Consider the following 16,265-nt stretch of genomic DNA (forward strand, 5'->3'; position numbering starts at 1 on the left):
CTGGGCCACTCTGACCATACCATGGTCCATCGGATTCCTGCATACAGGCAGAAATTACAGCTCTGTAAACCTGTTGTGAGGACATCAACACAGTGGACCAGTGAGGCTATGGAGGATCTGCGGGCGTGCTTGGACTGTACTGACTGGGATATGTTCACGTCTGCTACCAATAGTCTGGATTAACTCACTGAGGCCGTGACATCATACATTAGCTTCTGTGAGGACTGCTGTATACCAACACACACCAGGGTGAGCTTCAACAACGACAAGCCCTGGTTCTCAGCAGAGCTAAGAAGTATTTTGAGCGCCTTGTGCTGGCACACGTCAAATCCATCAGAGACCCCTTTCTGGACCCACTGCAGTTTGCCTACAGAGCCATCAGGTCAGTGGATGATGCCGTTAACATGGCCCTCCACTTCACCCTACAGCATCTGGACTCCCCAGCATCCTATGCCAGGATCCTGTTTGTGGACTTCAGCTCTGCCTTGACCATCATCCCCGCCCTGCTCCAGGACAAGCTCTCCCAGCTGAACGTGCCCGACTTATAGACTTCCTGTCTGACAGGAAGCAGTGCGTTAAGCTGGGAACACAAGTCTCTGACTCCCGGTCCATCAGCACTGGATCTCCTCAGGGCTGCGTCCTTTCTCCTCTGCTCTTCTCCCTGTACACCAACAGCTGCATCACGAGTCATCCGTCTGTCAAACTCTTGAAGTTTGCGGATGACACCACCCTCATTGGGCTCATCTCTGACGGGGACAAGTCTGACTACAGGTGGGAAGCTGACAACCTGGTGACCTGGTGTAGCCAGAACAACTTAGAGCTCAATGCTCTTAAGACAGTGGATATGGTTGTGGACTTCAGGAAGAACACAGCCCCACTCACCCCCATCACCCTGAGTGACTCCCCAGTCAACACTGTGGAGTCCTTCCGCTTCCTGGCCACCATCCTCTCCCAGGACCTCAAGTGGGAACTGAACATCAGCTCCCTCACCAAAAAAGCACAACAGAGGATGTACTTCCTACGGCTGCTGAAGAAATTCAACCTGCCAAAGACAATGATGGTGCACTTCTACACAGCCATCATTGAGTCCATCCTCACTTCTTCTATCACCATCTGGTACGCTGCTGCCACTGCCAAGGACAAGAGCAGACTGCAGCGTATCATCCGCACTGCTGGGAAGGTGATCGGCTGCAATCTGCCTTCCCTCGAGGATCTGCACACCTCAAGGTCCCTGAGGCGAGCGAGGAAGATTGTGGCCAACCCCTCCCAACCTGGACACTCCCTGTTCCAGCTACTCCCCTCCGGCAGAAGGCTGCGGTCCATCAAGACCAAAACCTCACGCCACAAGAACAGTTTCTTCCCATCCGCTGTTGGCCACTTTAACAAGGCCAAGGACTCACACTGACTTGAAATCACATTCTGCACAATGACACCCTGCACATTGCAATTTGCACTATCTGTATTTTTTGGTATTTTTAAGTTAAATTGTAAATTATGGCTACTTATATTTGTATTTTTTATTCCCCTTAGTATTAGCTAGAACCCCCTTAGTATTAGCTAGACTTTGCTCCTTTTGTATAGTTAGTCCACATATTTAAGTTTCAATATTCCTATGTTTAATGTATGCACCTCCCTGCCAAAGCAAATTCCTTGTTTGTGCAAACACTCATGGCGAAAAAAATCCCTTCTGATTCTGTAAATATATGAATGTTTTCTGTTATTTTAAAGCAAGCTCAGAGACGTATTAATGTAGACTTGCTCGCAATTTAGCGTATGTGACACCGCTTTTTATGACACACTTCAAAGATGTAAAGATGGTACCATTTAACCCTGTAAGACCCCATGGTTGTAAAATGACAACGGCACTTTGAACGGTCTAATTGGTTTTTTTTTTAACATTTTGGGTGGCTCTTAAGTGTCGTTGTTGTGTGCGCTGTGGCTAGCACAGGAGTCGTCGGAGACCGCCTTGGATGTTTCCCAAGAAGACATTGTTTCCAACATGATCAAGGTGGACACCGTCGGATCGGTACATCCACACAAAACCGTGTCGTATTTGGGGGTGTTGAATGCTCCCCATCCCACTGTCGGCCAGGAAGCTAGACACCTCTGCGTTGACTCGATGTCTTGCCCTGTCGATACCAGAAGCGCTGGTGCTCCTCTGATACCTCCAGACGCAGCGTTCCAGGATATCCGAAAACACCAGCAGAGTGTTTGGGAACATCTCCATGATGGCTCCCAGGTCTCGCTTCATCCGCCTCGTCAGGTCTAGCCCGGTCACTTGGCTGAAGTCGTTTCTCCCGACGTGGAGCACCATTATGTCCGGGCTGGGAAGCATGCCACGCTTCTCACGGAGCTTAGGCACAAGGTCTGCCTACCTCATGCCCCTCACCCCTACCCATCCAATACGGCACTCCAGTGCAAGGTCGAGGTACAGTCCAACCTCCTCCGCATGTCGCACAAGCCAGTATACCAACGAGCTGCCAACGATCCAGACGTGGGGACGACTTTGGTTTTCCATGGTGTGATATGATCCAACATCTGCCTTTTATATACTAGCTGGCTTCCCGCTTCTTCTTTTTCAAACAATGCAAGGCTAACATCTGCCTGTTTATTTGCTGCCTGTCTCTGTGTTGTTTTTATTCACAATATTCTCATTGGTTGGCCATGAAGACAAATAGCTCTATATTTCTGAGACACTCGTGCCTATTTAGTAATTTTACCGCCCTGAACGGCATCATTTGAGTAATGAGGGCAAGCGCAGGCTTATATATTAGGGTGATTTCAGGTAATGTGGGACACTTTTTGGTAGAGGCTCCAGTAGACTTACAAAATAACTGTTAACTCGCCCCAGTGGTGTTTCTGTAAATCGTTTTAGGGCTTGGGAACATTTTCATGTTGGAATGAAATCGGAATACACAATATTTTAGAAGCTACACACTTTCAAACATATCATGACCCCCTCTCTCACTCAGGCACCATTTTCAGGTAATGTGGGACAGCTTGTCTGGTAAAGTGGGACAGTCATCGTCTGTCAGCCTAGTCTGCTAATATAATAATAATTAGTTTATATACAACAATGCTAGGTGCAAGGGTGTGGCAAGATTCATTTAGTTGTGGGGTTTGACTTATACAATAGGCATAAAGTGTAACTGATGTAAACCTTAGTGATCTGCAGTCTATGTGCTACCTAGATAGTCCCGCTGGGTTAGCATTTCGTTGGACTAGCGTTAGCGGTCATGCTTACAAGTCTGAAAGCGCTGGTTCAATGACATTGTAAGTTGTTATTTAGTTGGGAACTTAAGTGCAGTATGTTGCATTGGTATTAAACATTTTAGAACTGTCAAATTAAATTACTTTTATAGCATAAACACAGCATTACTAGATGTCCCACATTACCTGACATGATCAGGTAATGTGGGACAGTCACATAAAACGTTTTTTTTCTTTCTAACAAAGCATTATTTTACACATTTTTGTGTGTGTTTCAATCAGTGGTTAAACCCCTTCAATATGCTGCAATAGTTTTCATTGTAACTTAATTTAAATTCCTTTCCCAGCCTTATCATTGAGAAATATAATGTCATATGCCGCTGAACTTTCGATGCGTTTTTTCTGTATAGACCTCTTGTCAAGCCAGATCACGCCTACTCTGATGATGTCAGACAAATAAAAACCACTGCATAGTGACTAGAAGTGTTGTATTTACAAGTCAAGATCAGCTCTGGTGATTGGATAACGGTTTTGCACATGTTAAATCATCAAAATGCATAACTGTCCCACTTTACCTGATGTCCCACATTACCTGAACTCACCCTACTTTAAAAACGTTATGTTTCATCATGCAAGATAGAGGAGCCTAGTTAGAGAAGGATTTAGCAGTTTTATTATTACATTAGCCTATTTTATTAATGATTGTCAGAGTAACCTCAAACCTTTCTTTTTGTCATTTCTTACATTTTCTTTGAGGGCTTAGTGGTCTCGGTTTACATCATTATTTATAGCGACATCATTATTGAAAGCGAAGAAGCCTACCGGACACTGTTAGCTCGCGAATTACAAAGAATACTCCTGCAACAAAGTTGTTACTTAGTAACAATTAGCCAGCTAGACCATATGCCTATGACCATATGTATCCACATTATTTAAGTGTAGAAAATAAGTCTTCATAATATTTTATAAATGCATGGCTCACTATTTTAGTGGAGTTGACAAAAAAACTCATTTTAAGCATCTTGTTTGGTAATTTGGGACACAGACTCATGGGTGTAGTTTAATGTATTGAACAATAATTAAACAATTTTAATGGATATGCTAACCATAAAAAAAACTCCTTGAACTCCTGCAATGCTCCCTTCATTCTGTTCTTCTTCCACATGTTGTACTTGCCCTTTACTTTTTCCTGTTTGTTCACTCTCCCTTGCACTTCACTATCCCTTGGTCTGTCTGTTTCTTTCCTGGGTGCCATTCTATTCCGCGAAATGAATTTGTTTCATAAATGAGGACAATTTGCCAAGTGCAGATTGTCAGAGTGCAGAAGAGTCTACACCTACATACATTAAAAGTAGGCTAGGTTTAATGCTTGATAGCTCACTTAATATGTATTGTGACTACCAAACAAGGCCTAAATATGCTTTTACTTCAAGGTTTAATAACAAGGCCTTTATTATTACTAATGTTTCAGGATATTATTGACATAAAATAATCTGACCCCCCTCCCCTGTGTGATGTCACCTACGTTATATCATGTGACTTTAGTTAAATGCTTCCTAAGCAATGTATTAGCACTCCTAACTTTACCATAGCCTGTTCAAGGCAGAAGTAAAATGCTTTTTTCTTATGCTGTCCCAAATTACCTGATGTCCCTGTATACCTGAATTCACCCTACTGTACTAGACTGTCTTGGTAGCGATTGCGTTGGTTTAATTTGATTTAAAGTTACTTCCGTTGTACGGTCTAGGCTGAAATGAATTATTTTAATGAACAGATTGACAACGTTTAGGCTGTGACAATGGAGTTCAGGTTAGTAGTCACTAATCAGATAGTTTCATCAATTGAAATACTTTTGATTTAAGTAAGGGTAATGCCAAACGTGCCGCCGTTTGACTTACAGTACTGTAAACAGCTGTGGAGATGTTTTTGTTAGCTACAGTACTAGACTAGGCTACAACCAAGCCCCCACCCCTCGACTCTTGGCTTGAGGCAACAGCCCCGGTGGATGTAGGTGGTATTGCATTTCCGATTTTCTACCCGACTCGTCCGGTCGTTTTTATTCTATTAACTCCAGTCAACATATTTACATTACATTTACATTTATTCATTTAGCAGACGCTTTTATCCAAAGCGACTTCCAAGAGAGAGCTTTACAAAAGAGCATAGGTCACTGATCATAACAACGAGATGCCCCCAAACATTGCAAGTAGCCAAAACATGAAGCGTACATTGTGAAAAAGCTAAACAAGTGCCAAAAGGGAAGACCCATAAGAGCATGCAGTTATACAAGTTACAAATTAAAACAACATGAACCACAAAAGTGCAGGACTGTTCCTGTAGAAGAACAATCAACAGTAAAATATTTCACAGCGAGTACAAGACTTAGCTTCGTTATATCTAACCTAAAAGAGCAATGAGTCACTTAATAAGAGTCATTGTGATCCTAGAGGAAACTAACTAACAAGTCAAGCCAAGTATTCTTACGTGCCGTTGTACTCCCGGAACAAGTGCTTCTTGAGCCTTTTCTTGAAGGTGGGGAGACAGTCAGTGTCCCTGATGGAGGTGGGGAGCTGGTTCCACCATTGGGGGGCCAGGCAGGAGAAGAGCTTGTGTTGGGACCGGGCAGTCTTGAGCGGTGGGACCACCAGGCGGTTGTCTGAAGAAGACCGTAGGTGACGGGTGGGGGTGTAAGGTTGCAGGAGAGACTTGATGTAGACGGGTGCAGTCCCGTTCACTGCTCGGAAGGTCAGTACCAGGGTCTTGAATCTGATACGGGTGTTGATGGGTAGCCAGTGGAGAGAGATGAGGAGCGGGGTAACATGGGAGCATCTGGGTAGATTGTAGACCAAGCGGGCCGCTGCGTTCTGAATCCTCTGAAGAGGGCGGGTTGCACATGCTGGGAGACCAGCGAGCAGCGAGTTGCAGTAGTCCAACTTGGAGAGGACCAGTGCTTGGACTAGCAGCTGGATGGAGTGCTCAGACAGGTATCTCCTGATCTTCCGGATGTTGTAGAGGTTAAATCTACAAGACCGGGAGACTGCGGCGATGTGGGCCGTGCGGGAGAGCTCGTCATCTATGATAACCCCGAGGTTCCTGGCAGAGGATGAAGGGGTCACCGTTGCAGATCCCAGGGTGATTGACAGATTGTGGGAGATGGAGGGTTTAGCCGGGATGATGAGAAGTTCTGTTTTGGCGAGGTTCAGCTGGAGGGGATGCTCGGTCATCCAGGCGGAGATGTCTGTGAGGCAGGCCTCAATCCTAGCTGAGATCCCCAAATCAGTCGGGGGGAACGACAGGTACAGTTGCGTGTCGTCAGCGTAGCAGTGGTAGGAGAAGCCATGGGAGGTGATGATTGGAAGTGAGGTGGTGTACAGAGAGAAGAGGAGGGGTCCGAGGACGGAGCCCTGTGGGACACCAGTGGAGAGCTGGTGAGGGCCTGACAGTTTGCCTCCTCAGGAGACCTGGTAGGATCTTCCCGACAGGTAGGATGAGATCCACTGGAGTGCAGTGCCAGTGATGCCCATCTCAGAAAGTCTGGAGAGCAGGATCTGGTGGTTAACAGTATCAAACGCTGCAGAAAGGTCCAGCAGAATGATGGCGGATGACCTGGAAACCGCTCTGGCAGACTGGAGGGCAGTGGTGACTGAAAGGAGGGCAGTCTCTGTGGAGTGGCCGGTCTTGAAGCCCGATTGGTTGGGGTCAAGCAGGTTGTTCTGAGAGAGAAAGTTAGACAGTTGGTTAGATACAGCACCTTCAATTGTTTTAGAAAAGAAGGGTAGCAGTGATACTGGTCTGTAGTTCTGGAGGACAGCAGGGTTAAGGGAGGGTTTTTTGAGTAGAGGGGTAACTCTGGCCTGTTTGAAGGCAGAGGGGAAGGTGCCAGAGGTAAGAGAGGAGTTTAAGACATGGAGCAGAAAAGTTATGATAGAGGGGGAGATGGTTTGAAAGAGAGGGGAGGGGACAGGATCAAGGGGGCAGGAGGTGGGGCGATGAGAGAGAATGAGGTCAGAGAGCTCTGACTTGGACAGGGGAGAGAAAGAGTTTAGACATTTAGTTGGGTCAGTCATGAGTGGTGAGGGGGTAAGAAAGGTGGGTTTAGGGAACCGACTGCTAATGTCGGAGACTTTTTCCTCAAAGAAGGAGGAGAAGTCGTCTGCTGTCAGGGTGGAGGGGGGGGTGGGGGAGGTGGGGGAGGTGGGTTAAGAAGGGTGGAGAAGGTAGAGAAAAGTTGTGGGGGTTTGAAGCAGAGTTAATTTTGTTAAGAAAGTAGAGGGATTTAGCACCAGTTATGTGAGAAGAGAAGGATTTAAGGAGAGAGTGATACTTATCAAGGTCCAGACCGTCTTTGGACTTGCGCCATCTCCTCTCAGCTGCTCGAAGGGTGGACCGCTCTTCACGAATAACATCCGTAAGCCACAGGCAGGAGGGAGAAGATCGCGCAGGCCTGGTTGACAGGGGACAGAGAGAGTCAAGTGATGCAGTTAAAGTGGTTAACAGGGTGTCAGTGGCAGTGTTAGTGGGGTGGGACGAGAACTCGTCAGTGGGAGGGAGGATGTTACAACCGAGGAGAAATGGGAGGGAGATAGGTTGCGCCGGGGAGGTTGGAGGGAGAGAGACAGAGAATTTGATAAAGAAGTGATCAGAAATGTACGGTGGGGTTACAGAGGTTAAGTCAGTGATACAGTTACTGACATATCTAAAACTATCTCCCCCAATAATTTTTGTTCGATTCTCGAACCTGGCTCATACTACTAGCTTTCTCATAGAAGATTTTTTCCTGATTTTTGCTAAGATTGAAACCAATCCGAAATGGGTAAACTAGCAGCCCATTTATTTGCTTACGTCAAGAAAAGTTTCCTGGAAACGTGCTCGCGGATACGAACAATGAACGAGAACAAAAGGGAGAATCAGCAAATCGCTGATTTACCTGAGCTGAATGAGAACAAGGAGAAAGGATTTGATAATCTACAGCTGCCTGCCTTTATTGTAGCACGTTTTACAAATGGTTGCACATACATGACGGTTGTTTGTAGAGTTAATTTCAATCATTTTAAACCATTTTGTAATGAACGCTATTATGCTCATGGCATGACTAAACGTAATTATAGCCTAATATAATTAGTTATAATATCGTGGCATGTTTCGGCGTCATTATATATTGTTGACATGTTATTCTGAGGCAAAGACAAAGATGAATAAATCATGTCTGATAACGTCAATATTGTTATGGTCGTTATATTGTTAGACTTTTAAGTCAGTTAACACCACAACGATGGCATTAACAACTAGAGAGCATACAATTTCTGGGGAAATTGTGAGGGTGTGCTTGTGGCTGCCCCAGCTTTCCATACACTCCTGGTGTTTACATATTTCAAAAAGCATTTAAGTGTATGACTACAGTTCTGACCATTGTGTTCCCTTGATAATAAGTTTGTAAAAATGACATGCATCACTCAGATGGAGGAGAGGTGATACTGGTTGGTTGGAAGAGAAGGAGGCCAAATGTAGCTCATGAAGATGCAGCGCTAGATAACTTATTAAATTGTAATCAGATATAAACAACTTGTTGGTTGCCCTATTATGTCCTATTATCCTCCTATCATCGCCCTATTATGTAATTTGAACGCCCTGAACGGCATCATTTGAGTAATGAGGGCAAGCGTAGGCTTATTGATTACTTAAAAAACGTTAAGTTTCATTATGCATCATAGAGGAGCCTAGTTAGAGAAGGATTTAGCAGTTTAATATTAGAAGCCTATTTTATTAATAATTTTCAGAGTAACCTCAAACCTTTCTTTTGTTTCTTTGACCTTACATTTTCTTTGAGGGCTTAGTGGTCTCGGTTTAACATCATTATTTATAGCGACATAATTACCGGACACTGTTAGCTCGCAATGTAGACAAAGAATGCCCCTGCAACAAAGTTGTAACTTGGTAACAAGTAGCCAGCTAGAAACCGAGCAGAAGTTTGTAGCCATATAAAGGCCTATAAATATAGCCTACTTGATTTGGCTGCAAGATTCGCTGATTTTGAGTGTCCAAGATATGATGGATTCTGATCTGGATCAACAGTCTAGCCATGTAGCTAAGGCTTGTCCGGGAAGAGTACATTTTTTTTTAACGGCAAGTCTGGAAGATCAATTTAGGCTAGTGCTACTTGCCCCGATGCACTGGACAAGTTATTAAAACTCAAACAAAATAAAATGCAATGTTAGGCCTACTTCACGTTATGTGCCACTCGTTACGTCTATCGATTTTATTTGAGCGAATTCTGCATCAGTAAAACCACCAACCCAAGATCTCTACAGACCAGCTAATTTCCTGCTCAACACTTCAACGGGGGCTTATTACTTGAAAGATGAATTAGGCTATTTACGGTCGTCTCAGTTACACCATGAGGGGTGGGAAATACTGTGATTTGCTTAAGAAGGCAAATGGCTAGTAAAACATAACATTTCATAATAATTTCAATAAATCAAGCAGCGCAGCAAGACCCAGTAAAATGTATATCCTACAGCTAAGCAAGGCTGAAGCAGGCTGACATTAATTATTTTCATGAACAAAGTTTTGACATTGACAAAGTTTAGGCTGTGGCAATGAAGTTCAGGTTAGTAGTCAGATACTTTCACCTATTGAAAAACTTTTGAGTAAGGGGAAAGCCAAACATGTTCCGTCGCCGTTTGACTTTCTAAACATCTCTAAAGAGATGTTTTTGTTAGCTACTCATTAGTGTCTCGGGTAGGCTACAGCGTTGCAGTGAGCCGCCACACTGATTTGAAACCACAGGTAATGGTCATTTCACCAACAAATCGTTTATTAATGTCAAAATAAATCCTACAACAAAAACGTATTTGTGAGGAATGTTTATTTTAACGATTGAAAACAGATGCATCATGACCACTGCAGTATGTGTTGCCCAAGCAACAGAGGCTAATGTCATGATGCTAATGCTTCAGTGAAATAGTAGACTACCGTTTCCGAAAGTAGATGTGGGCCTACTTACTTAATAATATCAGCTAATATTGTACATTACATTTCACAATTATGTTTCACACCACAAAGTAAAATGATTAAATATCACCCTGGCCTCTTTGCTTGTGGCGTTTCTGCAGCTGCCTTGCAGATTAGTATCCCCCAAGTTAACAGATGGGAAACTAATGTTCTGCTAGAGATAGTCACGCGAGTTTTCGTGACGTTAGTGGCGTCAGTGACTGTGGCTAGCAAGTTAGCCACCGTTAGCTTCACTTTTTGCCACAAAAACGTAATTTCTACTTACACCGTGCAATGGAACATAAATCCCAATACAACCAACGCAATCGCTACCGAGACGAACCTTTTGACATCGCCGTTGTCTATGTAGTCCAAATATTGAGGCATCCTTAGGGGGGCGAAAAGAAACAATAAATAATAAATAATATATATGTGAGATAACAATGGTTTGTGCTCGCCGAAGGCAAGCACACCCCAATAAGCTAGTAATAGTAAACAACACTCATCATCATTATAATAGTTACAAAGGTATAGCCTTAATTTGCTCTGCAAAGCTAGAACAACGACGGAGCCAGATATTCAGGTTTATAGTTTATTTATCTGACACAATACATAAGTAGTTAAACTATAAACGCGAAGCAAAAAGAACAATGTATAGGCCCTGCACGTATAATACTACAGTACTAATATTGATTTTCGTAAAGTTCACATGTAGGGTATCTGCTTCTTGATCGGACTTGTACCACATTCTGACAGTTTTCTGCAATGCCTTAGCTCCAGCTCCAGCTCACAAGCTCGCGACTGGTTGTCGCAAAGTATGACGTATACATCTAGTTGCAAGCATGCACGAGTTTCGGAGCTAGGAACAAGCTTCTGCGCAAGACCGGACGAGTCGGTCTGGAAAGATGGCGCGGTCCATTAGGAGCTCTCGCTTGCCTCACTGCGCCACTGAGCACTTTTCATAGAAATGAATGGGGACGCCATCTTGAAAGACAGAAGTAGCTGTCTCTAGTTATATTAACTCTATGGCTACAAGGTTGCAGTGAGCTACACTGGTTTGAAACCACAGATGATAATTTGACCCAAAAATCGTTTACTTGTAATCTAATGTTGGCTAGTTTGAGGGCTACACGAACTGTCCAATGTGAATGGCCGATTATGTTAATAAAGAGTCAAGAGCAATATTCCTTCTCCATTCTTAATTGCTAGCCGACGCTACAATATTGTACATTACTCATCACAACTGTGTGTCATATCACGAAGTAAGTGAGCAAATAGTTATCACCCAGGCCTCTTTGCTTGTGGCGTTTCCGCAGCTGCCTTGCAGTAAAGCAGTTAGCCTAGCCATGTCCCAGAAGTTAACGGGCTGCTAAACTAATGTTCTGCTAGAGGTATTCACGCGTAGTGACGTTAGTGGCGTCAGTGACTGTGGTTTCTACTAAACCGTGCAACGGAACGTAAATCCCAATACAAGAAACTCAATGGCTACCAAGACGAAACGTTTGACACGTAAGTTGTCTATGTAGTCCAAATATTGACAAAGTTTTAGGGGGGCAAAAAGAAATAATAATAATAATGACAGAGGGTACAATTTCTGGGGAAATTATAGGGTGTGCTTGCTTGCATCAGTTGCAGGTGGGTCCATTTTCCCTTTTAGTGATATTTTCAAGCATTTACCCTACTCATATTGCATAATTCATTAAGGACACCCTTTGAAACAAGGAATCCCCTTGGCAACCCCCCTGAAACAAGCTACTGTAACAACGTTGTCACTGGCAGTATTTCAGATGGAATTGCGATTTAAAGTACTGTCTAGTACTGTCTGCTAACTGAAAATAAGCCCCCCAAAACGTAAACAAGTTCGATATTAATTTAGGGGGACATGGCTACTTCAAAAGCAGTTTGCTAAAGGGAAGTTAGCTGCCGTTGGCGTATCCACACTCCACTGATTGTTTGAAAGCGCAGGAAATTAGACCGTTTCTTTTGTAAGGGATAATGTATAGTAGACAGGGCGAACAGCACCCTGACGCGAAGCGGTTTTGTTTCGCCCTGAAGGGGCTTATTTTCCCGATAATGACCGGCGTTCTATACATTATCCCGCTTATTATTTGGCTACTTGCCAACACAAATAACTTAACACAGTGTCTTTTTACAATGTATTTGTTACCATTCGTATTGTTGATCAGCAGAGAAATAGTTCGCCAAAGACGTTGAACTTCATAGACTTTGAACATTATTTAGGCTTCAAATCAGCTGACGTCGCTAAGCAACAGAGTGTCAACACTCGTCGACAACACTGTTGTTGCTGCTGCAATCGTCAATGGAGCAACCTCATAGTTGAATGAAAACGCATACATTTGGCAGACCGGTTTAACATTTGACCTAATTTCTATGACTTAAACGTCATTGTAAGTTTTTACTTTTCGTGATATTTTCAGGCATTTAGCCTACTCATATTGCATTAATTAATTAATAAAGAACCCCCTTTTGAAGCTTATTTTAACAAGCAGTAGCTATCTCAGATGGAATCGCGATTCACATAATACCATCTGCTAACTGAACATATGCCCCCAAAAACGTAAATAAGCTTGACATTTATTTAGGGGAAGATCCTTCATTGATAAAAATGTCAGTGGTAGCGATCATTGTCAGTAAAAATGCAAAATGCGATATAACCCTGTGTGGAAAAGCTGCCCCGGTAAATTGTACTGTACTACTACTACTACTAGACTGTGTTCATCTTGGTAGCGATTGCGTTGGTTTAATTCGATTTAACGTAAACTACTTCCGTTGTACGGTCTAGGCTGAAATAAATTATTTTCATGAACAGATTGACAAAGTTTAGGCTGTGGCAATGGATTTCAGGTTGGTAGTCACTAGTCAGATAATTTCACCTATTGAAAGACTTTTGATTTATGTAAGGGTATTGCTGAACATGTGCCGCCGTTTTGTTTGACTTTCTACTGTAAACAGCTGTGGAGATGTTTTTGTTAGCTCCAGGAGTAGACTAGTAGTAGGCTACACTGTTGCAGTGACCTACACTGGTTTGAAACCACAGGTCATGATAATTTCACCCACAAATTGTTTACTTGTAATCTAATGTTTCTTTTGACATAATAAAGTTAAGCCATAGCTATGGCATTGAAGGCAGTAGCCTACTACTACTGCACACACTGCCAGTGAGGCTAACGTCAAAACAAGACGCGGTCTCACTCAAATTCCAAGTTTTCCAAGACTTTTGATTTATGTAAGGGTAGTGCCGAACATGTGCCGCCGTTTCGTTTGACTTTCTACTGTAAACAGCTGTGGAGATGTTTTTGTTAGCTACAGGAGTAGACTAGTAGTAGGCTACACTGTTGCAGTGAGCTACACTGGTTTGAAACCACAGGTCATGATAATTTCACCCACAAATTGTTTACTTGTAATCTAATATTTCTTTTGACATAATAAAGTTAAGCCATAGCTATGGCATTGAAGGCAGTAGCCTACTACTACTGCACACACTGCCAGTGAGGCTAACGTCAAAACAAGACGCGGTCTCACTCAAATTCCAAGTTTTACACAAATCCAAAAAATATACTGACCCGTTGGCTGTCCTCAAAATAGTCAAATTGTCATAACATTTCCCTTTTTCTGTTTTTTTGTGTAAAGTTGAACTATAAAATTACGAAAATACTAGCTACTATGACGCTTTCTAGCATGGACAATATGTGTAGGAGGAGTAGTAATTGAGTTTTTCAATTAATTCAAAATGGCGGCCGCATCAATTCGGCTATTATCACAAATGATGATGGGTCACACACGGGACGTCCTAAGACATCATTTGACAAAGGAATCACTTAATAAAAGCAAACAAATCAATAGTTATTGGCCAAAACACATGTTTGCTTCCTGCGGCCACGCCCAGTGATCACATGACACCAAATGATGTGGACATCCTCAGACGAGGGTTTTGATATGTGACCCAACTTCCTGTTTGGTTGCTTTGTTGCCAATTTTGATTGGCTGTATTGGACAAACGGTTTTGAAAATCAAAAATCGTTTGATAACATCTTTGAGGGTTGCTCTGACGAGGATATCTGCCAATTCTGGGGAAGATTTGACAAAATTTAAAGGAGGAGAAGCAAAAAAATTTTTTTTCTTAAAATTAAAAATGGCGGAAAATCTATGTAACCGGAAATTGACGTCATAGAGTGTGTTAAACTCGTCTTGACCCAGGGAATCCAATGGTACCTCATTTTTGAAAATAGGGCATATGGTTCAAAAGTTACGTGTGTAAACACAAGTCCAACTTTGACTAGTTGGTGGCGCTAGAGTGCTCCAGGAGGAATCCTTAAAAGAATACGTAGAACCATACAGTTCTAGGGGCTGCCATAGACTCCAATGGGAGAAGAAGATGTGTAATAATAATAATTGTTGTTTGATGACTTTAACATTTTTGTCGGCATGGTCTGAAGATGATCTGTTATGATTTTCATGAAAATCGGAGCAACGGCCTAGGAGGAGTTTGTAAAAGTAGCAATTTCTTAAAATACAAATGACGGAAACACCTTTGGGACGACAATGACGCCATAGGGTTCAGTCAAATTGTCTGCGTCTACGGAATCCAATAAAACCTCACTTAAGAAAAACGGTCTCATGTTTCAAAAGTTATGGTTGTAAACGCACCTCCAACTTTGACGCCTTGGTGGCGCTATAGTGCTTCAGAGATCGACATGAAACTTGGTGACGATAATCAGGAGACCGTTCCAAATCAGTGTGCCAAATTTCAAAACTTCGCACCAATCGCTATGCATAATAATAAAACTAACAAAAATAATAGGTGCCATTATTGCCCCCTAATAATACTAACAATAACAATAGGTGCCTCGCAGCTTCGCTGCTTGGCCCCTAATAAAACTAAAAATAACAATAGGTTTCTTCTGTACGGAGGAATCCTAATAAGAATACATAGAAGCACTTAAGGTGGCTTCGCCGCTTCGCGGCTTGGCCACCAATAATTACTCTGAGGTGAGTTTAATCCCAAAACAACATTTGAAAGCTTTGAGCAAATAAAGCCATCCTGCAAACTAGGCATATTAACTAGACGCAAAGACAAATATCAAGATTTAAGTTTCTAGACGTAGATGTGATGTGTGGAGAAGGGGGGGGGGGGTGTCACACATAAAAATCTAATAAAAAAACAATAAAATTCAGCTGTAAAAATCCATGAATGCTTTTTTGTGCCATGAAATATTAGATTATGCTAAAAATCCTCTTAGAGCGACGGGTTGGAATTTGTAGTGGCACCAATAGCCACGGTTTGTCAAACTGTCAGCTCCTTTCGCCAACTCGTTGGTGCACAGCCTCGGCTGTTCATGATTGATGACTGCGGAACGTGGTTGACCCGTGTCTTGTGAGTAGGCTACCTGAAAATATTGACCAATGCTGCCTTATCCTGGAAAGACTTGGGGGTGTATTTGTAAAATGATTTGTGCCTCCATGATGCAGGTCTCAAGCTTACAATATTACATTTATAAGTCGTTTTTATTTTTATTTTGCCAGTCATGTTTTCTATTCATCTTTACAGCATGTACACGTCCATTAGCAAACATGCTGACAGCAGGTGAACTCAGCGTCTATAGTACATCACTCTATCATATTGGAAGTCCCTTAGAAGTGATGATGTTTGGTGTTCTTGTTTGTCTTTTGCCTTAAACACCTTTCTCATCTTGACAACCTATTGTCATTAATTACAAACTGCAATAAAAATATTGTGTTCGTAATGCAAGTACAAGTGTTCAGGGTAGCGGTTCAACGAAACAGTCACACAAGTAAGGGTCTGTGGACAGAAATCTAGAATGTTTGCAATGTAAATGTTATTTTTAGTAATTACAGTAAGGATATCAGCATCCCATGAATTTCATAGAGGGAGAAATACAGAAATAGAGAGAAAGAAATAGAAAGTTAGATATTATATTGTTATCCTATGGTTGGTATGTGTATGTGTGCGCGTGAGAGAGAGAGTGCCTGCCAATACTGTAGGCCTGGACGTCTAAGGCCTGAATGTTTGTGGACTGAATTAT

This window comes from Hypomesus nipponensis, chromosome 11 (assembly GCF_054491055.1).
Source record: "Hypomesus nipponensis isolate SF chromosome 11, ASM5449105v1, whole genome shotgun sequence".
Taxonomy (NCBI): Eukaryota; Metazoa; Chordata; class Actinopteri; order Osmeriformes; family Osmeridae; genus Hypomesus; species Hypomesus nipponensis.